General features: G+C 46.9%; 1 long non-coding RNA gene across 1 annotated transcript in view; it reads left to right on the plus strand.

Annotated features, from left to right (window-relative positions):
* Nucleotides 1–24,960, plus strand: part of LOC102491352 (uncharacterized) — a 51,412-nt gene extending 26,452 nt beyond the window's left edge. Inside the window, exons 2-3 of the long non-coding RNA XR_337809.2 lie at nucleotides 20,955–21,077; nucleotides 24,658–24,960. This is a non-coding gene — a long non-coding RNA (uncharacterized LOC102491352). The remainder of the gene's footprint in view (nucleotides 1–20,954; nucleotides 21,078–24,657) is intronic.
* The last annotated feature ends 1,777 nt before the right edge of the window (nucleotides 24,961–26,737 follow it).

A 26,737-nucleotide genomic window follows, 5' to 3' on the forward strand; every position in this document is an offset into this window, starting at 1 on the left:
GGGGGGGGGGAAGCGTGTGATTGGGAGGCCCCAGGAGCCAGCATAGATCTTTCCAGCGTTAGAGGGAGCCAGCGCCCACGCGGAGGTAGCCCCGATAGCGTCGGAAGGAAAGGGGCATGCGTAGATTCTCTTGGGCCACCCGAGTGGGCAAGACTTGGAAAGGGCATGTCGCCATCCCCCTGTCGAGGGAAGAATGAGAGTCCATCCAGAAACTACTCTCAGGGAAAGGATTAGCAGTCACTCCCCAGACCAAGCCCTGTAGAAGTCGGGCCTCCTCTTGGGAGGAGGGCTGCACTCCTTTCCAAAGCTAAGCCACAAAGGGTTGGAAATTGCCCAGGGAAGGAAACTCAGGGCTCCTTAGAGTAGCCAGTTCCCAGGGTTAAACTGGCCAGAGATAATGTTTAAATTCCATTTTGTGTTCTTCCATTGGTCATGCTGGGGATGAGGCGTCATGCAAAGGTGCTGCTGTCCGTGGAGGAAAATAGGATGCAATTAACTCAACTGCTAATGCGTCATCTCGGGGGACCTCCCCTGGCAGCCCGTCCACTTCCCACAAGGGTGGCTGGGTCTGTGAGGGGCATCCTGTCCCTCCAGCCCCTGTCCCATGGATGGTCTGTATATTGTGACCGGTTCAAAAACAGAATCTTAGTGCCCTCTGTCACACCTACAGTGAGAAGGCCGTTGGGGTGGGAGCTCAAATTAGGCAAATATTCTCAGATCTTTTTAAAATTCTTTAAAAGGAAAATGTAAGTGAATATAGCCATGCAAGAGGACAACACTGTGCATTCAGACAGATCCCAGTGTCATCCCTTAAGTTATTTAGAGAGCACCCTCTGTGCCTGGCGCTGACCTGAGGGGTAGGGGGCTCATGTCAGTGAGACAGACATGGCCCCTCCCCAGGCCCTGACATTCTGCTGACTACTCTGCCTCCCAGGACAGGAGACTGTCAAAGACTTTCCTGGCCCAACCACAGTGAGACCAGTACAAGATCTTGGAACCACATAGGAAGACCAGATTCAGATCCTGGTTGACCTGAACATGCCAGGGGTGCATGTCCTCCTGTGGTGTGACGAGGCCATATCAAGGATCTCTCTCTCGAAACAAATAAATAGGGCCCGTAGCTTGCGTGGTGGTTAAGCCCTGGACTCCCACATGGCTGACTGCAGTTCAAGTCCTGAACCTGGCAGCTTGCTCTCTCACAGCGTCTCTCTCTCTCTCTCTCTCTCTCTCCCTCTGATGAGCACATGTGCCCTGTAGGAAATTTTAAACTATAATAAATAAAATTAAGTAAATGAATTTTTTAAATAAATAAATAAAATTTAAAAAAATAAAAAGGCTTGGGACTGGCAGATGGTGTCGTGGTTGGGGTGCTGGACTCCCACGTGACTGACCATGGTTCGAGTCCTGATCCTGGCAGCTTGCTTTCTCACTTTCCCTCTTTCTTTCTGTGTCTCTCTCTGCTTAAATTAAAATAAATAACAATGATGAGTAAAATTTTAAAAAATAAAATAAAAAGACTTTTCTGCACCCCTGTAAGTCTGTCCCCTCCCAGGCCAGGTGGCTTGTCCTCAGCCCCAGCTGCTTACATCTCCTGTGTGTTGCCAAGAGCTGCTTTTGCCAGCAGGCTCCCCCTCTCTGGTGGTGGGTGCAAGAAGCAACCTAATGGAGCGTCCAGAAAATGACATCAAAGTTGGCAGCCTCCTGGGCCCTCCCAAAAAAGATGTGGCCACCACACTCTAATTTAGTCCAGGCCCCTCTTCGCTCCGTGCCACCCGCTGTCCCCCTTTCCCTGTTCTTTTTCTGATATGCCTGGTTGCCCCCCATTCAGGCTCCTCTTTCCCGGGTTCCTTGGGCAGGGACCTGCTCATCTCAGAACCTCTCCTGGAGAGTCCAGGGGCCTTCTTCGTAAAGCTGTTCAGCTCAGGGGCCCTGCGCCCCTTGGCCCTACCTGAGGCCTTGGTCTCTTCCACTTCAATCAGGCCTCCTCGCTGAGGGAATCTCAAAGGTCTCCCCTTAGCCCAGGTCTTTCGGCCTCCTGGGCCTCACCAGCCCCTGCCCTATTCTCAGCATTTTTCTGAGTCCTCCTATTTCTGACTTCTCTCAGCCCTTCGCGAGCACGGCCTGAGAATGTGCAGAGGGAGCCCTGGCAGCACGCCCGCGGTGAACGGACATTTTAACTGACAAGCAGAAAGCACAGCCCAGACGGAAAACACCCTGGAAGCCACTGACTCGGCTTTCTGCACAAGTAGCCAAATCTAGACCTCCGTGGTTTATTTTTTTAATACGCCAAAGGGGCACAATGGTGAATTAGTGGAATCAGCTCATCAGGGACAATGTCTCTTTCAGGAAATAGGGCCTCAGAAGAAAAAAGGAATCCCAGGCCCTGCCAAACTCCATTCTGTTTCAAATTAGCCTTCCAGTCAAATGAGGGCCGCACTAACTGGTCACAGTCCTGAAGGTCCTCCTAGCACTAGGTCTCTGTTCCCCTCTAAACAACCTTTCAGGGGGTTCCACATTCCTGTAATGCATTTGTGTTCCAGGCCTGAGTCCGCAGTCAAAGCTCAGAACTGGTGTTTTCAGGCCTGTTTCCCTCTTCCTCCTCTCCCTGAAAGGGCCTCTGGTCTTTCCCAAGCTGCCTGAGTATATGGAACATGCAACTCCCCCAGAGCAGAGGGGCCCATGAGAGGGAAAGCTGGCCCAGGCCCCAGCGCAGGCTCTCTCTGACTCTGCAGGGACATTCCTCCCTCTCAGTCGGCAGGGAACTTCTGGTACTTCTAAACAGCACATCCTTGGGTCAGCCCCAGCCCCCACAGGCATCCTTCCCCCCCAGGTAATGAGCTTGCAGTGGTAACTAAATGCTTTGCTTTTGGCAAACCTCCTGGAGTGTGAGCCAAGCCAGGTCCTCTGCCCCAAGATGCAGCTAATAAAGAGACACTAGGCTGGGACAAAAATGGGATCCAGAAAGCCCAAAGCCTTGGTTCTCTGAGCCAAGGTGGAAAGGACCAGAGGGAAATGTCCTCGGCCGGCCTCAACACGGTCTCCACCACCACGCAGGCTGCTCCAGGGAACTCAGGGTGCATCAGTGATTCCAGGCAGGGCTCCATCCCCAGCCCACACTCAACCCTGGCCCTGGCTAGGGAATCACCAAGCATTCCCGGTAACACAAGCCTGGCCCACTTTCCAAGGCAGGCTCCTCTGGGGTCTCTGGGTCAGAGCCGCCTGGATCCTCTCACTGGGATATTGCTATGTCTGGAAGGTCCAAAAAGCAAATGTTTCCATCAGACAGTCACAGCCTCCTATCTCTGCTTTCCGATGATTTAAAGAAAATGCTCTGAAAGTTCAAGACATTCTGAGTGTGCCTTTGATGCTACCTCCACTTCCGTCTCAAGAAACATGGAAATCTTGGAGGCAGTGAGCCCAGCTGAAGGGGCTTCTTAAACCACCCAGGTGTGTACTGTCCAGACTTTGTAGGAAGGTCCCCGAGAAGATCCAGCCATTCCTCCTCCAGGTGCCTAACTGTACTCCCTGCCAGATAATACACAAGCCTAAGAATCGAGCCCTGTTCAGCCAACTTCACGGGGCCCACCATGGTGTCCCTTCAACCTTACAGTTTCTCTCAGATTTTGTCCCCACCATCTGTGTGCCCAAGATTCTCATAGGGTCGATGCCTCTTCTGTGGACCTCTGGCTGGGATTTCCAGCTTCGCTCCCTTGGCCTGCTTCTGCACCCCACCTCTTGCAACTGCTGTCCTGATCCCAGCAGCTACTCATCACCCCGGGCCCTGCTCCATTGCTGCGCCCCAGCAACACTCCAGCTCACAGAGCCGCAGACTGTTCCTCAAGGTCGGGGTGCGGGGCAGGGGGTGGAATCACAGGAAGCACACAAGAAGCCACTAATAGCCATTACGGCCCTAAACCATCATCTGCCCACCCCAGACAGCTTCTGACTGTTCCCTAAGACCCAGCTTCTACCATCTTCTCAGGTCTCTTGCTACTCCAGACCCTTCTTCCAAACTCCCAAGTTCCTGTGGCTTTCCCTGCAGAACAATTTGTCTTGCCTTCAGCACGCCCAGAGGGTCTCATTGTTCTCAGCAGAGCGCCTCCCATCTGGGTTCGTAAAGCAAGCTCCCTCCAGGATAGAGGCTGGCTCCCCTCTGGAAGGATAAAGCACAGCATTTTGTTGTCTATGTAACACTTTCTTCCTAACCACCCCCCACTACCGCCCCCTTACATCTGGTACCCCTGACAGTAAAAAAAAAAAAAAATCCACCCCGAATTGCTCCTGTTATTTTTTTTTTCTTTTCTTGTCTTTGTCTTTTTTCACTCTTCTATGAGCGTGGAGTCTTGCTAACCAACATTCCTGTTGTAGATGAAAATGGTGATCAATTAAAAATCAGTCAGCCTGAGCGACACAAAAGAACAAATATTGTATGATTCACTTTCCATGAGGCACCTTAGAGTAGTCAAAGTGGGAGACGGAATGGTGGTTGACAGGGACTGGGGTGGGGGGACAAGCTGTTGTTTATGGGGGTGGAGTTTCAGTTGGGAAAGATGGAAAAGGTGGGTGGTAGTGATGGCTGCACAATGTGAACGCATGTAATGTCACTGAATTGTACACATAAAAATGGTCAAGATGGTGAAATTCACGTTATGCATGCTTTACCACAACGAAGAGAAAAGATGTCACCAACACTCACTCCAACCCCAAGGAGGGGCTTGTAGTTAACTCCACACTGGGAACCTTTCCCTCAGCAACTTGAATCACAGCACACCTGTGAGCACCTGTGCACAGAGATCCTGCGCTCCAGAGAGCACCCTCGCCTGCCGTCAGACTTGGTGGTGCTCAGTCGTATTTCTGCTCACCTGCTGACACTGCTACAGACATAAGCTCCCTTTTCTAGTGGCAACTGGAACAGGATCACAAAAATAGGATCCTTGAGACCTTGGTTCCAAACTTGGTTCGGTCATTAGCTAGCTGTGCAGCCTTGGGCAAGTTATTTCATCTCTCTAGCGCAATATCTTTATAAAGAAAATGGAGAAGCTAATAGCCAGAGAGATAATAGATGTGAACACACCTTTGGAAGTGTGTGCAAGCTGGTTTCATCATCTCCACTTTTGCTTCGTTAAACTAAAAACACCTCCAATATAAGAAAGAAGTTGCTACCTGGAAATAAGGAGGTTGCCAGTGAAGAGCTCAGTAAATACAACCTAAAAACTAGAGTTTGGTGGGCCAATACCTCTCCTGGTGGTTATACCTCTCGTGGACTCCCACATGGCCAACTGTGGTGCAAGTCCTAGACCTGGTGGCTTGCTTTTTTGCTTTCTCTCTCTCTATCTATCTCTCTCAGGTGAGCACACATGCCCTATAGCAAATTTAACATTAATTAATTAATCAATAATAAAATATAAGTAAATAATTCTTTAAAATAATAGTAATTGTTTGATCTTGGGCTGACATCCCTAAATCATCATCCTCATCAAAGATGGGTGAAGGGACCAGCAGGTGACGTAGTGGTTAAGGTGCTAGACACTCCCACATTGCCAACAACGGTTCAAGTCCTGGACCTGGCAGTTTGCTTTCTAACTTTCTCTCTCTCTGGTCAAATTAAAATAAATAAATGAACAAATAAGATTAAGTAAGTAATTCTTAAAAATAAAATACAATAAGATAATAAAAAAAGGACTTTAAAAAAATATGGGTGAAGAAAAGTCCTTCACAGTCTGGTCTCTACAAAAAAACCTCCCCTGGTCAAAACACTTCTTTTCTATTTCTTTTTCTTTTTTAAGAGATTTTTGCTATAGAGAATGTGCACTTACTGGAGGGACAGAGAGAGATAGAGAGACAGAAAGCAAGAAATCAAGGAGGATGGCCATGCCGAAATCTCTTATCCTTCATTCTTCTCTTGGGATCTTGGGCACGCACACACATGCACTTGGCATGATTTTTAAGTCACCAAATCTGAGACTCGAACTGTGGTCAACTACGTGGGCATCCAGCAATGTAACCATGGTGCCATCTGCTGGCACCAAGACACTTATTTTTTTCCATGTTTCATTTCTTTCTTTCTTTCTTTCTTTCTTTCTTTCTTTCTTTCTTTCTTTCTTTGTTTGTTTTTGAGAGAGATTTTTGCTATAAGATTCATGTGCTCACTGGAGAAACAGAGAGAAACAGAGAGAAAGTGAGAAATAACCCCCAAGGGAGATGGCCACACTGTAATTCCTTCTCCTCCATTCTCCTCTTGGGGTTTTATGTGCACACACACACACACACATACACATGTGCCCAGTGTGAGTTTCAAGCCACTAGGTCCAAGACTTGAACCACAGTCAGCCACGTGGGAGTCCAGAGCCTTAACCACTATGCTACCTGCTGGTTCCTCCATGATTCATCTTTATCCAGCTTTGTCCACAGGTGGCCCATGCCATTGCCTCAATGACACAGGAGTGGGGTTTCAAGCAGGATCATAGTTAGGGGAGGGAGTCAGAGAGGAGACAGAGAAGAGTGGTATCCCATGTTCACATGTTCAGAATCGTACCTTCTCATAATGTTCAAAGCGCTTTCATGTAGTGACTATCAAAGATTAGTGAGGGCCAGATCCAGAATGCAGAGGTAATGTGCAACTCAAGAGACATCAAATTCCACATGGCAGCCATGGTTCAGATTCCCAACCCAGTCAGCTGGAAACATGCTAGGCACACCCCAAAATGACCAAGATCCAAGAGACTTGAGGACTGCAGGAAGACCAGACTCTATAGCTGGTGCTTCTCTCTCTCTTTCTTTCTCTCACACATGCTCTAGAGTGCATTTAAAAAAAAAAAAATCAGCGAAAGGTGCCAGTACAAATAGGGTGGCTACAGGATCACAAATCTCATAAACTTAGGTGGTCCAAAGGTGGCTTCAGCTGGCAATGTTGGCTGCCCCTCAGTCTGACCACCAGCTGGCTTTGTTGCCCTGGCTCTGGTCCCACGGGATATAAGGGCAGCATTCTCTCCAATGACGGTCTGCCTTTTCCTCAAGCCTAAAGACAAGAGTTCAGGTCACCATGGCCCCCAGTAAGTCCACACCCTTTCTCCTGTTGGCCACCCATCTCACCATGACTCTCTCTGGTTCTCTCAGTCTTCCCCTCCCCTTTGAGGACAGACTAATCAACCACCTCCCCCTGCCTCTGTGGAACAACCTGGAGAGTGGTCCCAGGTCTCCAAGTCTCTGGCCAGGCCACAGTAAGGACCAGCCCATGCACCTCACAGGGACCCAGCTCAGCCCAGATGGAAGTCATCTGGTCAAGACTTCGTGCTGATTTCACCAATAATTACGTTATGTTGTCCACACCCATTCCCACATCACCTCCTCCTGAGTTCCTTTCCCACTCACACAGGCAGTGCCAAGAAGTGGAAATGGAAGCAGACTCGAAGGAACCTGGGTGGAGAATCTGGGGACACAACCAGAGCCCAAGGCTTGGGCCACGTACAACTTCAGGCTCTGATCTTCTCTAGCCAAGCCTCGTAGGCACCTTGGCTGCAGAATCTGTAACATAAACGAGCTCATTTTTCACTACAAGCCAAGGAAGGGGGATGGAGAGGTTCCCTGTGAAGTCACTAGCCATGGATGGCCTGTTTCCCTTCTGTGTTTGGAGCCTTCCAGGTGGTTCGTCCTTGCTGTAGCCACCCAGCCCTCCATCACAGCTAGCCAGGGGCATCGCAGAGCATCACGGTCCCGGTTCAAAGATACCAGTGGGCAGAGAGAGTTGCTGTGAGCCTCTGAGAATGGGAGTTCCAAAATGTTCTCTGCACTTTGTAGGATTTCAACTTTTCTTAGCACCTGGGCAAGGCAGACCAAGGGGACATTGATCCCAGGGTCACCTGGTGGAATGAACTATTACTGGGCAAGAGGCCCCATCCAGGCCAGGGCTCAGCCCTTCCTCTCAAAGGTAGCCTGTCAAGAACAGGCTGCTCTGGGCCAACCTTCCCTCACCTTTCCAGGAGCTGGGGAGGAGACTGGGGAGGTGAGCAGGCGCTCTGGCTAGGAGCTCCCTGGAAGGAAAAGGAATTCAAGAACTCCCTATTCTTGAAAGAACCAGGGTGGTTCCTCACAAGGAACCAAGAGTTGCCAATAACCAGATACTAGCACAGCCTGAAACGTGCTACCATCACCTCCCTCTGCCGTCACCTCCCTCTGCCATCAGCGGCCCTCTCAGTTCCTCAGTGGAGGCTGGGATGGGGAAGGGCAATGCCCCTCTGAGGGCCTCAGCCAGCCCCCTGCCCACCCCCAGTCTCCTCACAGGGTGCTTTGAGAAACTGCAGCGCCGGCTTTGGCTTCTCCAGCCTTCCCCTCACAAAGGCACCCTCTGTCACAGCCTCCCAGAACGGGCCTCCCCCTCATGCTACCCCCTCTCCCTCCACCCCCCACCACACACATGCACTTCCTGCAGGAGCAGATTCCAAGCCCAGTTAATGCTGGATACTGTCTCCCAACAACACGCTGGAACAAAGGCTGCACATGACTAAATGCGCTGGGTGCCTGTCAGGGCCTCGGCAGACGTAATTATAGGGAGAGGCAGAGCCACTCTCAGCAGCCACACCTGGCCGTACAGTAAACAGCACTTCTTCCTGTCGAGCTGGGGGGAGCTGAGAGACAGGGAGGCGACAAACCACAATTTGAATCATTTGGAGAGAAGCTATAAATATAATAATGAGTCATTTGTAAAATATAATTTCATCCAAAAGCCTGGAAAAAATAGGAAAGAAGTTCTTATGCTATTTCAGGCTAAATTGTTCAAGGGTGTTCTGCCAGAACCTGGGGAGGGGACCCAGCTGCCCACCAGGAGCCAGGCTGGGATTCACATCCAGGCCTCCCCGAACTCCTTCACCTCCACCCCGAAGCACTGCTCTGGACGGCACCTTCCCCATCCCTTCCCAGCATCCTTAGGTTGGAGGACACATACCTCTGAGTTCACTCCTTAGAGAGCAGATAAGACCCGTGGACCAGCCAACCTGGCTTCCAGGTGGTATGGCCTGGGAACCATGTAGGACAGGCATGCTGTTGTTTTTGGCAAACTCTTCCCCAGTCTTGGGGCCCTGACAGCCTTTATACACAGAGCAGCTTTTCCAGTGCAGTTCCAGGGTCTCTCCCAGCGTGCTGGGAACCCGCAGTTCTAGCCTGGGTCCCGGTCACTCTGGAGGGGACAGGAAGAGCCTTTATGACCTCTGTCTGGGGGAGTGGGCTGAGGTCACTGGTCTTGACCCAGGTTACTACTACCCTCCTGGCTGGTCATGAAGAGCAAGTGATCTGAACAAGACTTCTAGGTTCAGTTACAGCTGGGCCACTTATAGCTGTGTGACCTTAAACAAATGTCTTAACCTCTCCGGGTTCAGGTATCTCATCTGTTAGATAGGCTTAATAGCAGTACCTTCTTCAAATGATTGTGGAGAAGATTAAATGCATTCATCTGTGAACCACTTAGAAGCAGGTCTGCATGGCGAGTACTCAACAAGGCTGACTAACAAGATGACTGTTATTATTTCTCGCTGGGCATCTCAGCACAGCAGGAGAGCCCAGGACAAAGGCACTAGGCATACGTGGTCAACCTTGGGTGATCATGGGCAAACCAAGGGTCACACCCTCAACTTGTCCTGTTGATCCTCAGCAAGCTCCTTAATCCCTGTGGCCCTAACATCCCTTTTACCCTGCCGACACCCTCTTGGCCTCTAGCACTGGGCTGCAGGGAGGGAGGGGAGAAGGGCAGCATTCTACCTACTGCCCAGGGCCCCGGGGCGTTGGTCATTTGAAGCAACTGAACACACCTGGGATCTAACTTCAGGCTCTCTTTGTCCTCTTCTCTCCCTCTTTTCTTCTCTGTCTCCTCTTCCTTTTTTCTTTGCCCTTCTGCATGCTAAACCCTTCTCTTTTCTTTTCTTCTAATCCCAGAGCAGAGCTAAGAGGGTGGGATGACTTTAAAGTACTCAAAGCCCCTTTCTCACCCAAACCCCAGGTCCTTTTCCCCAGTTTCTGAGTGTGGGTTTGAAAAGCCTCAACAAGACGAGCCTCCAACCCATCGGTGGCCTCTACACCCAGAGAGGCCAGAAGAGGTGGACAGAAATAGCCTCCTTGTCAGTATTCTGCATTTTCCTTTCTCAGAAACCAGAGCTCCGCGGCCAGCCCCATCCTAGAGGAGACAGTAGGAGGATGTTTATGGGGCAGGACTCCATTTCCCTCTACCTGCCACACTGTCGTCCCTCTCACTAACAGCGCATGCCTTTGCCAAGCTGTCTCCACTCCAGGATGACCTGCGTCCCCTCTCAGCCATGCTTCTTCTCCAATAGTTCTTTTTTCCCTCTCTCTTTTTTTTTTCTTTTTCTGGAGAGTTTTTTGCTAGAGGGTGCATGTGCTTGCCAGAAAGACAGAGAGAGACAGAGAGACAGAAAGCGAGAAATCACCCCTGGGGGGATGGTCACGCCGCAATCCCTTCTCCTCCATTCTCCTCTCGGGATCTTGGGCACCCACGCACACGCACCTGGCGTGAGTTTAAGCCACCGGGTCCGGGACACAAACTGTGGTGGACTACGTGAGAGTCCAGCGACATAGCCATTCCACTAACTGCTGGTCCCTCCAATAGTTCTTTAACATTATTAAATACGTGTTAGCGTTCACAGTTCCTTGAGTGTCTTGTTTTCAAGTATGTGTGAAATCAGAATCTAAAGATCTACAAATGTGTACATCTGTATAAATGTATAGAGAGTTGATTGCAATGTGCCCCCAAAGCCTCTTGTAGTTGTAGCCCCCCTCCAAATAAATCTCAGTTTCCCTCTTTCTCTCCTTGCATTTTTAAAAATATACACAAATATCAGGTTCTTTATCCTACGAATTTTCTCAACTCTAGATTTTTAAAAATTAAAACGCAGTAGCATCATTTAATTTGTTTCTCTGTTGTTTGTACAGTGTGTAACTTGGTAGTTCAATTTAGTGGTCTGATTTAAGGCAGAATGGATTATTATTAATATCTCTTTTTGTTCTTTTTTTAAAGGTTATTTATTTATTTCCTCTGACAGGGGTCACCCCCAACAGGGTCTTCAGGTCAGGTCTACTCCCAGTCTCACCCCGCTTGGATCATAGCACACATACATCCAGCATGTTCAGAGCGGTCTCCAGATGCCTCTCTCCCATGCGGATTCAGCTGTATTTCCATTGTGCCACCACCTGGCTCCTGTTGTTTGTTGACAATATTACATCACATAGAATGGTGGAGTCTACCTCTACTAGAATATATAATATCCGGTTGTTGGGCCAGCCAGCGGTTTAGTGGGAAGGCATGGATCCCAGGTGGCCAACTGAGTGGTTTGAGTTCCAGACTCAGTAACTTGAAAACCACTCTGGCCACATGTGCGTGTCTGCCCAAATTCCCAAAAGGAGAGTGGCAGTGGCGGAGAAGGGATTGTGTGGTATGGCCATCCCCTCAGGGAGTGCTTTCTTGCTTTCCTTCTCTCTCTGTCAATCTATCTTTCTCTGGTGAGCATACACACTCTGTGGCAAACTTATAAGTAAGTAAAGAAATATTTAAAGACGAATATCTGGTTGCCTGTCTTTTTGTTATATATCAGTGATTGTTGGCTGTTAATGGTTGATCCATTCATTCGTTAAGGGCTGCAAACTATTCTAATTCTATCATTCTTTATTTATTGTGTGGAACATTCCATTTCCACTACTCAGAATTTCTTTGTATAGATCCAGACTTCTGTGTAAGATCATTTTCCTTCTACTTGCAGGAGCTTTGTCAACATTTATAGTGCAAGTATGCTGGTGATGAATTCCTTCACATTTTACATGTCTGAAAAAGTGTTGGGAACCAGCAGTTAGCATAATGGCTATGTCGCTGGACTCTCACGTAGTCGACTGTGGTTCACGTCCCGGACCCGGTGGCTTAGAACTCATGCCTGGCGCGTGTGCGTGCATGCCCAAGATCCCGAGAGGAGAATGGAGGAGAAGGGATTGTGGTGTGACCTTCCCCCCTGGGGGGGTGATTTCTTGCTTTCTGTCTCTCTGTCTCTCTGTCTGTCTGGCGAGCGCACGCACCCTATAGCGAAAACCTCTCAAAAAAAAAAAGCGTTTACCTTTTTAAAATTTTTTTTTGCCATAGGTCATATGTGCTTGCTAGAAAGAGAGAAAGGGAAAGTGAGACATCATCCCCCCCCCAGGGGAGATGGCCATAATGCAATCCCTTCTTTTCTTTTCTCCTCTCAGGATCTTGAGCACACATACACACACACACACACACACACACATACACACACACCTGGCTTGTTTATCAAGCCTCTGCTTCTAGGACTCAAACCGTGGAGTTGGCTATGAGGGATCCAGCATGTTAACCTGTATGCAACCTCACCTTCAGTTTCGAATGTTATTTTTGTTGGGTGTAGAATTCTTGGATAACATTTTTTTTCTTTAAGTACTTTCAAAAGAGTATGTTCCATTGTCTTCTGGCTTTCATTATTTTCAAAAAGAAATCTGTGATCATTTTTAAACTGTTTCTTTGCACATACTCTGTGTTTTTTGTTTCCTTCAGCTACTTGTAACATATTCTATTCAGTACTGTGTATTTTTTTGTTTTTGTTTTGTTTTTGTTTTTGCCATAGTGGACATGAACTCTCTAGAGAAAAGCAGTAAGAGATAGGGAGAGAGGGAAAGTGAGAAATCACCTCCCAAGGGGCATGACCTTGCCACAATCCCTTCTCCACCATTCTCCTCTTGGCATTTTGGGTACACATGCACACGCACCTGGCTTAATTTTCAAGTCACTGAGTCTGGGGTTCAAACAGCGGTCAACCATGTGGGAGTCCAGCACCTTAACCACCATGCCACTTGCTGGCCCCTCAGTACTGCTTTTAAGCAATTTGATTACTGTATGTCTTGGTACAGCTTCTTGGTGTAGTTCTTCACTTTCTTGTGCTGGGGCTACATTGAACTTCTTAGATTTGTAGGTTTACAGTTTTTATCAAATTTGGACTCCAGTCACACAAATATTAGGCCACTTGAAATATTCTCACAAATGCCCAATGCTGTTGTTTTGTTTTGTTTTGTTTTGTTTTGTTTTTTTTCCTTCATTTTTTCCCTTCTTTAATTTTTCTCTTTTATGTTTCATTTTGGATAATCTTTATGACTATGTCTTCAAGGTCACTACCTTTTTTTTTCTTCTTCAGTAACAAAACCACTGTTAATCTCACCTAGTTTTGTTTGTTTGTTTGTTTTGTTTATTTATTTTGCTTTTAGAGAGATTTTTGCTATAAGGCATGTGCACTCTCCAGAGAGAAAGAAAGCGAGACACCTCCCAGGGAGAATGGCCACACCACAATCCCTTCTCTTCTATTCTCCTCTCAGGATTTTAGACATACATACATATGCCCGGCATGAGTTTTGAGCTACCAGGTCCAGGACTAGAACCGTAGGCAACTACATGGGAGTTCAGCATTACACCATCTGCTGGTCCTTCACTCAGTTTTTTGTTGTAGTTGTTGTTTTTGAGAGTTTTTTTCTATAGGGTGCGCGCACTCACCAGAAAGACAGAGAGAGACAGAGAGATAGAAAGTGAGAAATCACCCCCCGGGGGGATGGCCATGCCGCAATCCCTTCTCCTCCATTCTCCTCTTGGGATCCTGGGCACACACGCACACGCGCCCAGCATGAGTTTAAGCCACCGGGTTCAGGACTCGAACTGCAGTGGACTACATGGGAGTCCAGCGACACAGCCATTACACTAACTGCTGGTCCCACCCAGTTTATTTTTTATTTCACATTATAATTTTTATTTCTAGATGTTTCTTTTGAATCTTCCATGCCTTTATTTAGCATGCCTAGTTTTTCCTTTACTTTCTTTAAATTATAATCAACTGTTTTAATATCTTCACCTACTAATGTTCTTTTTCTAACATCTTTCCTTTAACTATGTTAGTTCTGAGTCTGTTTCTACTCATTGATTTATTTTCCTTGTAATGAGTCATATTTTCCTGGTTATTTGCATGTCTGATAGTTTTGATTGGATAATAGACGTTGCAAATTTTACCTTGTTGGGTGCTGGCTATTTTTGTATTCCTATAAATATTCTTGAGCTTTGAGAAATAGTTAAGATCTATGGAAACAGTGTGATCCCTTCGAGGCTTGCTCTTAAGCTTTGTTAGTTAGGAGCAGAATATGCATTAGCCAAGAGTCAATTTTACCCCATTACTGAGTTAATACCCTCTGATTATGCTATAATATTTGATGTCTTATGATTTATAAGGTTTTCTATTCTAGCTGATGGGAACATAAACTATTTCTTGCCTTGTATGAGCTCAGGGGATTATTTCCTCTGTTCCTTTTGGGTGGTTTGTTTCCCTAGACTGAAGAATTTTCTTCATACACTCTCTTTGATCAGTATGCAGCTGAATACTCAAGGGGACCCTATGCAGATTTCTAGAGATGTCTCTCTCCTCTTCTTCCACTTCCTCCTCCTCTTCCTTTCTCCAACCCTCTCTCCCTATACACTGCTCTGTAAACCCTAGCCGTCTTGGCCTCCCTGCTCCATCTCCTCAACTCAGAAAGACTACTAAACTCTCCCTGGTTCCTCCTCTTGCTCTGCAGCCTGGAAACGCTCTCAAGGCTGGAGCAATTGTATAGTTCACCTCACTTGTTTTCCTCTTCAGGGATCACTGTCCTGTGCTGTCCAATATCCAAAACCATTGCTTTATACATTTCATACACCTTTTTCGTTACTTTGGGTAATTTAAAAGTTATTGTTATCCCATCTTGGCCAGAAACAGAAATTGGCATGAATAACTTCTACTTAACTGTATGCATTCAACTAAAGACCCCACTCTCAGAAGCCATCGCAGTAGTCCACTCTCATCTCCACCATTGCGAGTTGTCTGCCCATCCTTGGTGAGCTTATAATACTGCACCTATAAGTATTATTATTGTGCCTGAGTCTCTCTTCAGGGTCACTATGCGGCCTTCTTACCTGTGAGTTCATTCAGGTCAGAGCTGTGCCTACATATCTTTTTATTCTCCCTGGTGTTTGGTAAAGAATGGGGGCTGAATTAAATGTTTAGGAGAATGAAGAGAAATCCATAGTCGCTTGGCCACTGCCAGCCTAAACTAAACAATGATAATGCCATACCCATAACTAGTGTGTGTTGCTAGACTTATCAAAAACAGTGAGCAGGACCAGCAGATGGCATAATGGTTATGTCTCTGGACTCCCACATAGTCATCTACAGTTCGAGTCCTGGATCCAGGAACTTAAGCTCACACCAAGCATGTGTGCGTGTACAAAATCCTGAGAGAAGAATGGAGGAGAAGAGATTGTGGCATAGCCATCTGCTCTGGGGAGTGATTTCTCGCTTTCTGTCTCTCTGGCAGGTGCATGTGCCCTGTAGCAAAAATCTCTTTAAAAACAAAACAAAACAAAACAAAAACAAGTGGGCACTGACACTGACAGCTGTCCTTTGGACACTTCTCTCCTGAGCTGATGGTGTCCAGAGCACTCTCAAGAAGTGACTTTAAATATCCTGACCTTGACATTCCCAAGGCCTTCAATAGAGGGTGTGTGGAGCTGAGACACATGAGTCACTCTAGGTGCCAGAACAGTGTAACTGTTTGACTAGAACTCTCAGATACTCCCTGTCCTGAGGTGTGGTGGGAAGCAAATAAACATGGAAAAGCCTAGTAAACATGCACCCCGATGTTTGGCACATTCCTCACCTCCCACAGACATGTCCGGAACACTCTCCCTGTACAAGGCGCACTGACAGAGGATCCCTGGTGTCTTCACTGCCAGCTCAGTGTCTGGACAAAGCAGTCCAAGTAGGTGCAAACAGGGCCAAACAGAATCAAGGAGCAGAGGAGCAAGGACTTGGGGCAGGTCAGCCTCTGGCACCAGTTTGCAGATAGCTCCCAACACGCCCTTGGTTCTAGAAGCGCAAGCTTTTCAGGTCTAAGAGACGAGGCTCTGCTGAGCTCCTCATTCTGCATCCTAGATAACACAGATCCTGTGAGGACAAATAAATCTTGCTGCTTGCCTTAAGAAATTGAATAACATCCCAGGGACCAGCAGATGGCATAATGGCCACGTCGCTGGACTCCCATGTAGTTGACCATGGTTCGAGTCCCATACCTGGTGGTTTAAACTCATTTCGGGCACGTTTGCGTGCATGCCCAAGATCCTGAGAGGAGAACGGAGGAGAAAGGATTGCAGGATGGCCATTCCCCCTGGGGGGTGATTTTTCACTTTCAGTCTCTCTGTCTCTTTCTGTCTTTCTGGCAAGCACACGCACCCTATAGCAAAAGCCTCTTGAAAAAAGAAATTGGGACCAGCAGTTAGCGTAATGGCTATGTCGCTGGACTCCCACGTGGTCGACTGTGGTTCACGTCCCGGACCCGGTGGCTTAAAACTCACGCAGGGCACATGTGCGTGCGTGCCCAAGATTCCGAGAGGAGAATGGAGGAGAAGGGATTGCAGTATGGCCATCCCCCCTGGGGGGTTATTTCTCGCTTTCTGTCTCTCTGTCTCTTTCTGTCTGTCTGGCAAGCACACGCGCCCTATAGCGAAAACCTCTCAAAAAAAAAATTAGTAATATCCCTAAATGTAGTGTTTCTCAAAGTGCCACCTGCATTTGAATCACATGAATAATTGTTAACAGTGCAGATCCCTGAGCTTAATCTCAGATAAGGAATAGAATTTTGAGGGGATGAAGCCCTAGAATCTCACAAAATTGTGAGAACCATGGCATTTATGTTTCATCCCTATAAAGACTGATTTCTTATGTTTTGGGACCTGAGAATTGTGTTAATATTAACCGTTGAAAAGTCTCTAACCATTGCCACCTGGGCTTAGAGCTTCTTTGGCTCCATAACTGCCTTAGTGGGCTTCTAGTCTATTTGTTTCTGGATGATTCCATGAGCTAGTATATAAAACCAGAGATTCTGCTGAAACTAGTCTTTGAGTCTGAAGTCTGGTCTGGGTATTTATTTCTCTAAGCAATAAGCCTTAGTGATCTTCCCAAATACCTAGCCTTAAATTTAATCTTGAACTATAGCTTTCTTCCCACCACACCTCAGAACAATTCGAAATAACAGGCCGAGAGGTACCCCGGAGGAGGTCTGTGCCTGTGGACTGTATCACAGCTACATGGTCTCCTTTGTCTTGAAAGAGTGAAAAACAGAGGTGCATGGGAAGGAGCTAAGGGAACAGGCTTCAGCCTTATCCCAGTCTAATCTCAAGCAATATGACCCTCCATTGCAGCTTCTGCTCATATCAACATACCCTGGGGGAAAGTTTCTGGGGTTTCCCATTCTTGCCAGTATCCAGAATCTCAGCCATGTTTTATCATGACCAGAAAAGGCTCCTCTTCATTATTGTTTGTCTTTATTTGCCAGAGGGCATGTGTGCTGACCAGAGAAAGAGAGAAAGCACCCCGTAGGATATAATCACACCACAGTCCCTTCTCCATTTCCCCCTCCTCGGAATTTAGCACAAATGCACACCTATCCAACATGTTCTCCAAGCTTGAGTTCCCAGGTCTGGCATGCAAACCATGTGGTCAGCCATGTAGTATCCAGCTCCCTTGACCACCAGGTCACGGGCTGGCCCAACTTCTCTTATTAAAGCTAATCTTTCTTCCTTTTGGTTTTGGGTGGCTAGTTTGAACATAATTTTACCTTTTTATACTGCCTTACTAATGGAAACGAGAAGGAGTCAATTCAATCCAACACTGCAAATTTTTCTGCCAAGTAATGCACTGCCATGGCCTCAGTAGGCACATAACCTGCATTCAAGGTACAAAAGGAAACTGTATAACTACCAATACTAAATTGCCCATTTTCAACCCAGAATACAAGGGTTCTGGCTGCTCTTTGACTTACGTCTTTAGTTGAACCAATTGCATTTTTTAGGATTTGTCTCTTGAAATATCCTACTCATGGGATTCGTTTCTGTATCAGTTAGGATTCTTTAGGTTGGAATAAACAAAAATCTAACTCAACTGGCTTTAACAATACAGCAAATTTAGTGGTACAAATACTGTAAAGTCCAGAGGAAGAAAAGACTTTAAGCATATCTTGATCCAAGAGTTAACACAATGTCATCAAGGACTCAGCTTTCTCTCTCTCACTCTGCCTGTAATGGTGACTTTATCATCACGTTTCATCCAGGGGCCTTCCAACAGCTCCACGTTCCCTGGTACAGCCATAAAGTGGCTACCACAATTCAGACCTCACCCCCTCATACCAGTAGCTGCTATCCAAGTTCCAAGACTCAGATTCTCTAATTGGATTGAGATGAGTCAAGTGCCCATCCCTGAATTAGTCACTGTGGCCACTGTGCTAATTAACTTAGGGATAGTTGAGGATAAGCGTCCATCCCATCCAAATTACATTGCCAAGAATATAAAATCCTCTTCAGGAAAGCCATGTACTATGGTAGGAAGTAGGAAATACTGGAGAGGCACTCAAGGAGCTGATAGTCAAACATTAGTGTGATCTATTCTTTTTTTTTTTCACACTTTATTTAGCCAAGTTGATCTTACTAATACTCAGATTCAGTCCTGTAGCTCTCCTTTTTTAAATCCTCAGGCTTCTCATTCCCTGCACAATAAACTCAATACTTATTAACAAGGCTTACAGGATCCCGTATGATCTGACCACTGTCTATCTCCAATCTTTCTCTCTTCTCTCTCTCCCTCACACTTCAGATAACCTGACCTTTTTTCAGTATCTTAAATTTGCTATGCTCAGGCCAATAGGTGCATGGAAGTTAAGGCAGCTGGATCCCACATGGTTGATGGTGCAGTTTGAGCCCCAACCCAGAAGCTTGAAAATCATGCCAGGCACATGTGCATGAATCCCCAAAGGCCCAAAAGGGAAACGGAGGAGAAAGGATTATAGCATGGCTGTCCTCCTAGGGGGTTATTTCTCACTTTCTTTCTCTCTCTCTCTCTGATGAGCACAGGAGCCTTATAGTAAAAGCTTGAAAAAAATAAAATTTACCATGTCCTTCTCGAGCTTTCACGCATGGTTTTCCCTGTGACCGAAATGCTTCCATTGCACTTCTTTGTTTGGCTCATTTTTGCTCAATCCTGGGACTTAGTGCAGATGTTGCATCTTCCTGGAGCCTTTCCCTGAGTCCCTGGTGCAAGGTTAGGGACTCTATGGACTTCACAGAACCTTGAACCTCTCATACATATCATTCGTTTTATGTCACCGACACTTAATGAAAGATAAGGAGGTCATCACCACGTTCCTCAAGAAATGACCTCCTGGACTAAGGTGGTGGCTTCAGAGACAAACAAAGGAGAGAGAGTGGCTAGGGAAGCATTGAGAATGACTCCCATATTTCCGGCTTGGATAACAGGACCAGGACCACCATAAGGAGTTAGACTTTATCATGTAGGTGATGGAGCTGCAGCAGGAAATTTCAGGCATTCCGCATACCCTCTACCCACCTCTGACTTGAGCTCACTCCCATCCAGAGTGAGCCCCAGCTGCCCACAATTGACAACCATTTCAACAACGTACTTTGTTTTGTTCTATTTTTATAAGCCAGAGGATGCATGTGCTCACCAGAGAGGGACAGAGAGAGAGGGAGAGGGAGAAAGCACCCCCAGTAAGGTATGATCACACCACAATCCCTTCTCCTCCATTTCTTCATCCTCTCAGCACTTTGGGCATGCCTTACCTATTGGGGATCATGAAACTCTCGCCTTATCTGATCTAGGCGGGAGAGTGGGGACAGGAGCAGGCAGTTGAGATAGTCCTGAGGTGTGTCATTGGGAGGGCTGTCATGGGTGTTGGATGACTCGCAGTAGGATTCAGTGGGAATCCAAAGGGGTTGATACCCCCTGTTGTATGGTCATTTGCAATTTTACAGCTTCTGTCATAGAAGGCAGCTAGGTTTTCATCTTTATCCTGTATGATTATTCTAAGTGTGTCATAATTTATAGGGTTTTCTATCCCATGTATCATTCCTGCCAAGAGAGCCTCTAGGGACCTAGCCTTCTTGTTCTTTCCCACTGGGGTGTTATAATCCCATTCAGGGTCAGTTGTAGAGACAGTCTCTGCCCCTGGAAAATTTCCCTGGGGTATCCTAGCAAATGCAGCATCTGCTTCTTTGCATGCTGGTCTAAAATTTGTTCTTTCTCAATGTGGGTACAGCAGGGAGCGAGAATGAACTGCACATCTCTTCCCAAGAAGTCAAAAGCTAGGGTCAGTGTCTGAAATCTTTCAGTAAATTTCTCAAGGTCCTCAGAATATTCGCCCAATTTTTTTCTGCGTTGTTGATTATCAGCAATGGCGAAGGGGACTTGGACTCTGATTGGGCTCTCTTGTCCAGCTATTTCCCTGAGGGGGTAGAGGGTCCCACTTCAAGTATGTGATAGACTGAAGGGTCAGTTATCTATCCCCTGTCACCTTCAGGGTGGACATAGCTGTGCTTGGGGCAGAAGGCAGAGGAGAAGCAGTATGGATGGGGAGTATGTTCTCTTAGGGACTCCATCTGGGTTTGTAACAAGGGATCATCTATTATATTCGCATTTGGTTGAGGCCATAGTGAAGGGATTTGTCTAACTTTCCTGAAGGGAAGGGTCTTTGTAAAGAGCCATAAAGGCCTGGATATATGGGACTGTGGACTTGCCTTTTACATAATGAATCTAACCATAAGATAGTATTACAATTAATGACCCCATTTAGGGGCCATCATTCTTGGTCTGCAAATTTATATTGAAGTCAAACCGTATTACAAAAGAATACTAAGCATTTTTTTTTTAAGTTATCGAGGTCAAAATTTCTCCAGTAGTTAAGGATGCAGCCAATGCAAGAGTCTAGGCGGGATCGCATGGTTATTTCCCATGTCTCCTGAGGCGTCCCTGGGAAATGGGTGAAGCTCCGGGAGAGTGGCCTGAGTGTCCTCAGCTTGCCATGTCCATTTTGGTCCCCAGGATCATTTTCTTGGCTGCACGTCTTCAGCTGAACTAGGAGACACCAGGATCCTTAGAGTCCTGAGAGCGATGAGCTGTTCTTCCTCTAGTTCTGCAGGTTCTTCAAGTTTTCCAACGGGGCAGGTGAGTCTCTGCTGTGGGACTGGAGTAACCTAAAGAGGCAGGCTCCTGGTCTGGATCACCACAGAATACGATGCGGGGTGGCTTCAGTGACGATATCCAGGTTCTTGGTGTTTCAGACAAAGAATTGGACAAAACATGCCAAAAGCAAAAGGGAAAACATAGTTTATCAGTAAAAGCAAAAGTACACTCCTAAGAGGTAGGAGCGGGCCTGAGTGGACAGAGAGTGGCTCAAAAGGCCCAAATAGTTATATTCTGCCAATGAAATGACACCTACTAGACCCAAAATATATGGTTTCTTTATTTTTTTTTTAATTTTCTTAGGATTTGCTATAGGGTGGGCCAGCAGGTGGTGCGGTGGCTCAGGTGCTGGATTTCCACATGACTGACTGGTTTGAGACCTAGACCCAGTGGCTTGAAAATCACAACAAATAAATAGGTGAATTATTTATTTACTTACTTACTTATTAGAGAGAGATTTTTGTTCTAGGGTATGTGCGCTCACTGGAGAGACAGAGGTAGACAGAAAACAAGAAGTCACCCTCCAGGGGGGGATGGCCACGCCGCAATGCCTTCTCCTCCATTCTCTTCTCGGTATCTTGCGCACGCGTGCACATGGGCCAGGTGTGAGTTTTAAGCCACCAGGTCTGAGACTTGAATCACGGTACACTATGTGAGAGTCCAGCGACATAACCATTATGCCATATGCTGGTCCTGATAAATATAGAAATAAATGTTTTGTTTTGTTATGTTTTTTAATTGCTATGGGGTGGAGCCAGCAAGCAGTGTAATGGTTAAGGTGCTGGACTCCTATGTGGTTGGCCACAGTTTAAGTTCCGAACCAGCAACAGCTTGAAACTCACACTGGGCACATGTGCACACATGCCCAAAATCCCAAGAGGAGAATGGAAAAGGGATTGCAGCATGGCCATCCCTCGAAGGGGTGATTTCTCACTTTTATCTCTGTCTCTCTGGCAAGTGCATTACAGCAAAAATCTCTCAAAATAAATAAATAAATAAATTGCTATGGGGCACTTGTGGTATTTACTGAAGAGATAGAGAAAGAAAGAGAGAGAAAATGCGAAAGCACACACACCCTCCCCCCCAGGAGGGATGTCCATTCCGCAACTGCAGTCAATTCTCCTCCATTCTCCTCTCTGGATTTGGGGCATGCATGCCAGACACCCAGTGCATTTCTCAAGCTGCCAGGCCTGAGACTCAAACCACACAGTTGGCCATGTGGGATCCAGCCACCTTAATCACCATGCCACCTGGCTGGCCCTGATTTCCTTATTTGGGAACTTTTTCTCTTTTACATTGGCTTGTTGAAGGTGGGTTCTTATCTACTGCTTTGTCCCAACTCCTGGCATATTCAAACTGTTCAGTAGATTTGATGGCTGGATGATAGACACATGCCTGCAGAGCTCAGGAGAGAGAACGGCAGATACAGATTTGGGAGCTGAACCACAGTCAGCTACATGGGAGTCCAGCTGAAATCATTTCACACAATGCTTTGCCCGGCGAGAGTGGGCAGAAGGGAGGAAGACCAGAGTAGAATGCAGGAGGTCACCTGAAGAACGGAGCAAGGAGAAAGAGCCTGGGAGGGAAACGAAGGAGAACGTCCAGAGGCTGGACAAGCACCGGAGGGAAATGTCAGAGCAATCAGGAGAAAAGAGAGTTCAGAAGAGCAAGCAGAGGACAGTCACAGCAAAGACAAAACTGAGCAGAGAAGTGCCCATTGGATTTTTGTCACTAGGAAGTCCCCAGTGAACATGCAAGTCCAGGAAAACGAAGGGCAACTGGCAACCAATGAAAGCTGGGAGATAAATGCCCAGCCACCTGCCATTGGTAGGGACTCACAATTCTGATGTCCCTGGGAAGTGTAACAAGCTCAAAAGTACGCCCTTTCTTGGCTTTTCTTCTCTTTCATTCTTCCCACTCCCTTCCCCTACTTCCTTTTCCCTGCTCCCTGGAATCTCCTCCCACATCAGCTGTTAGCATTCAAATCCTCTCAGGCTCTGATATCAGGGAAATCCAACCTAAACAGACTAACTCATTTCTCCTCTCTCTGTCAGGGAGGGGTCCAGAGTTTCCCTTACAACTCATTGTCCAGAACTAGTTTGTGTGCTTATGTCTAAACTAATTATAACCACAAGGGAAAGGGATTCTCATTATTGGCTTAGAACAGTCATGCTTCATTCCCCAGGGCTGGGCATGCCACCCATTGAGAAGAATAAGCCAGGTCCTGGCTGTCTCCAAACCATCGTGATCACCATGACTGATGATTTCGGGGGACCACCACAAGGATGGCACATCTCAGTCCCTGTGCATATGCCTACCTGACCCAGCCACAGCTGTGGACTGCTGTGTGTTCCACTCACACCGCCACTCTGCAGGACACCATGTCAGCTGCTGCGGACCAGAGTATAAAGGCGGTAACAGAAGTCCTGACCTTGAGGGGGTGTCATCTAAACATGCTACACGTACATGACTACAATGCAGAGGCCCAGAGGTCAGCACTGCTGATTCCAACTCACAGACGTCCTGGTCAGGATAGACTAGGTCATGCTAAAAAAAACCCAACCACTCCTCAGATCATTTATCCCACACTGCACAGCCCTCACCGGTGGACAGGAGGTTCTCCTCCATAGCATCACGCTCACTTAAGAACCCAGCTCAATGAAACAGCTGTTATCTGGATGGCGCCCATCGCTGAGCCAGAGGAAAAGAGAGCTCAGAAGGGTTTTGGATTAGCAATTGAATTCTTGAATTCTTGGCCCAACAGTGCAATGTATGACTTTCACTCACAGCCCATTGGGTAAAATTGGTCACATGGCCCCATCTAATAGCAGAGAGAGCCAGGAAGAAAGAACCTACCATATGCCAGAAGGCAGAGAAGCAGAGATATTTGATAAAGCCTTCCAGAAACCATCAAGGAAGAAAGACATTTGAACTGAGCTTTGAAAAATATTTTAGTCTTCAATAGATGAAGCTCAGGACCAGGGAGGAAGACAGACCTGCCAGACAGAGAATTATGTAAGAGGAGTCACAGAGGAATGAGCATGCCTAGCTAGTCTGACCAAACCAGGCTTTAGGAAGGGATGGGGGGTGGAGCTCAGCTGGGCTAGGGATTGGACAGGAAGGCTGAGTTTATTTATTTATTTTATTTATCTATATCTAGATATATCTAGATATAGATATAGATATAGATATAGGAGAGGTTTTTGCTATAGGGCACGTGTGCTCACCAGAAAGACAGAGAGAGAGTCAGAAAGCGAGAAATCACCCCCTGGGGGGGAATGGCCATGCCGCAATCCCTTGTCTTCCATTCTCTTCTCGGGATCTTGGGCACGCACACACGCCTGGTGTGAGTTTAAGCCACCAGGTCTAGGACTCGAACAGTGGTCGACTACATGGGAGTCCAGCGACATAGCCATTATGCCAACTGCTGGTCCCAGCTGAGTTTAAACTGTAAGGACTTGAATTGCATAATAAGGAGTTGACATGCTGATAGATTATTGGCCATAGGAAGCTTCTAAAGGATTTTAAACAGGAAAGTGACATGATGTGGTTTGTGTTTTAGGAGATAACTTTGGCAGCAGAAGGGGAAGACTGGAAGGGAGTGAGACCAAAGGCTAGAAGACTTTAAGATGCTGTTGCAATAGCCCAGGAAGTGATGAGGAGGCATTCAAGGAGAGAGGACCTGGGAGGACACCGAGGAGGTGGATGGGAGAGACACTTCCAGGCTAGAAAGGACCACTGCCGGAAATAGTTAAACGTACAAAGTAGTGTAACGAACCCATAGACCATCACCTAGCTTTACTGTTACCTACACGCAGCCGGTTTTCTTCATCTACAACCTCCCCTACACTCCACTAAATTATGTTAGAGCAATTTTCAATGATCACATCGTTTCATCTGTGGTTTCTTCAGTATCTGTCATAAAAGAGAAAAAGTCTTTTGTAACATAACTAGGATACTATTATCATACCTAAGAATTAATAGTAACTATTTAATGTTCTCAAATATCCAGTAAATATCAAAATTCCCCTGATCGTCTTTTATTTTTCCCAGTTTGTTTTAATTAGAATCCAAGCAAGGTCCTTACATATCTCTTGGTTCTCTCTCTCTCTCATTTACTCATTGATGATTCTGGCCCAAGTGTCTTACAGCAGTTCCCAAATTCTGCATTTTGCTGATGGAATCCCCCTGCCATCATTTCCCACACATGTCTTCTCCTTGCACGTCCTGTAAACCGTGGCTGGATCCAAAATGTCCCCCATGATTTTTGTTTTGTTCTGCTTTCCTTCATGAGAGAGAGAGATAGTATTCCCCACAGGGTCCCAGTGCTGTGATACACTCTGGCCTGGATCATGAGCAAGCCCTGGATCATGAGCAAGCCCATGCCCAGTGTGCTTAGGGAGTCTCTGGACTGGAATCAGGGACCTCCCCAGGTGGGATTGCCTCAAAAGTGTTACAATTTACCACTGCAGCATCTGGCCCTCACAAAACCTCTCTTTCTCTTGGGACCAGCAGTTAGCGTAACAGCTATGTCACTGGACTCCCATGTAGTCGACTGCGGCTCAAGTCCTGGACCCGGTGGCTTAAAACTCATGCCAGGCGCATGTGTGTGCATGCCCAAGATCTCGAGAGGAGAATGCAGAAGGGATTGCGGCATGGCCATCCCCCGTGGGGGGTGATTTCTCACTTTCTGTCTCTCTGTCTCTCTCTGTCTGTCTGGCAAGCACATGTGCCCTATAGCAAAAACCTTTCAAAAAAAAAAAAAACTCTCTTTCTCTTTTAATTTTTAAAATTTTGCCAGAGGGTGAGTGAATTCTCCAGACAAAGAGACAGAAAGAGAGAAACAGAGAGAGAGGGAGGGAGGACAAGTAGTTCCCAATGGGACATAGTCATGCCACGGTCCCTTCTCTTCCACTTCTACATTCTATTAAGATTTGGGACACACCTGCACGTGTATGCAGAGTGTTTTTCAAGCAACTGAGGCCAGGATTCAAACTGCACAGTTGGCCGTGTGGAATCCAGCGCCTTTAAACAGCGGGCCATGGAATCAGCCCAAACTTCCCCTCTTTTTTTAACAGAAACAGAAGGGAAGGGCGCCATTGTATATCAACACCCTATTGTGTGTCTTGAACCGTGAAGGTGCCTTTATAAATATTGTCTCATTAATCCCCATTGCAATGATTTAAGGCAAGTATTTATTAAAGATGAGGAAACTGGGATTTGGAGAGGTTAAGGAACCTGCCCAAACTCACAAACCAGAAAACGAAGGAACCTGGGTTGGAACTTGGTTCTGTCTGACTCCAAAACCCCCTTTCCACTGTCCCAGAGTGAGAAGGGCCTTGGCACATGAGTGGCAGTGCCAGGGAGGAAGCCTAGCTACTCAGAGTCCTGGGGCAACTTCAGTAGCCATCATAGACGTTAGGACTTCATGCCTGTAGGTACTTTATGAATATCACACAGACCTAAACAACAGAGGCATTATTACCCCCATTTTACAGGTAGGGAAACTGAGGTCCCGAAAGAATAAAAGGCTCGCCCTGGGCCCCATAGTTGGCAAACAGGGCCAGGTTTCGGGCCCCAGCCAGGCTAACAGCAGAAGCCCATGCTTCATGTCACAGCCCCACGTGGCCTCTCCTCATGAA

The sequence above is a fragment of the Tupaia chinensis genome, unplaced genomic scaffold (genome assembly GCF_000334495.1).
Source record: "Tupaia chinensis unplaced genomic scaffold, TupChi_1.0 Scaffold150006_1, whole genome shotgun sequence".
Taxonomy (NCBI): domain Eukaryota; kingdom Metazoa; phylum Chordata; class Mammalia; order Scandentia; family Tupaiidae; genus Tupaia; species Tupaia belangeri.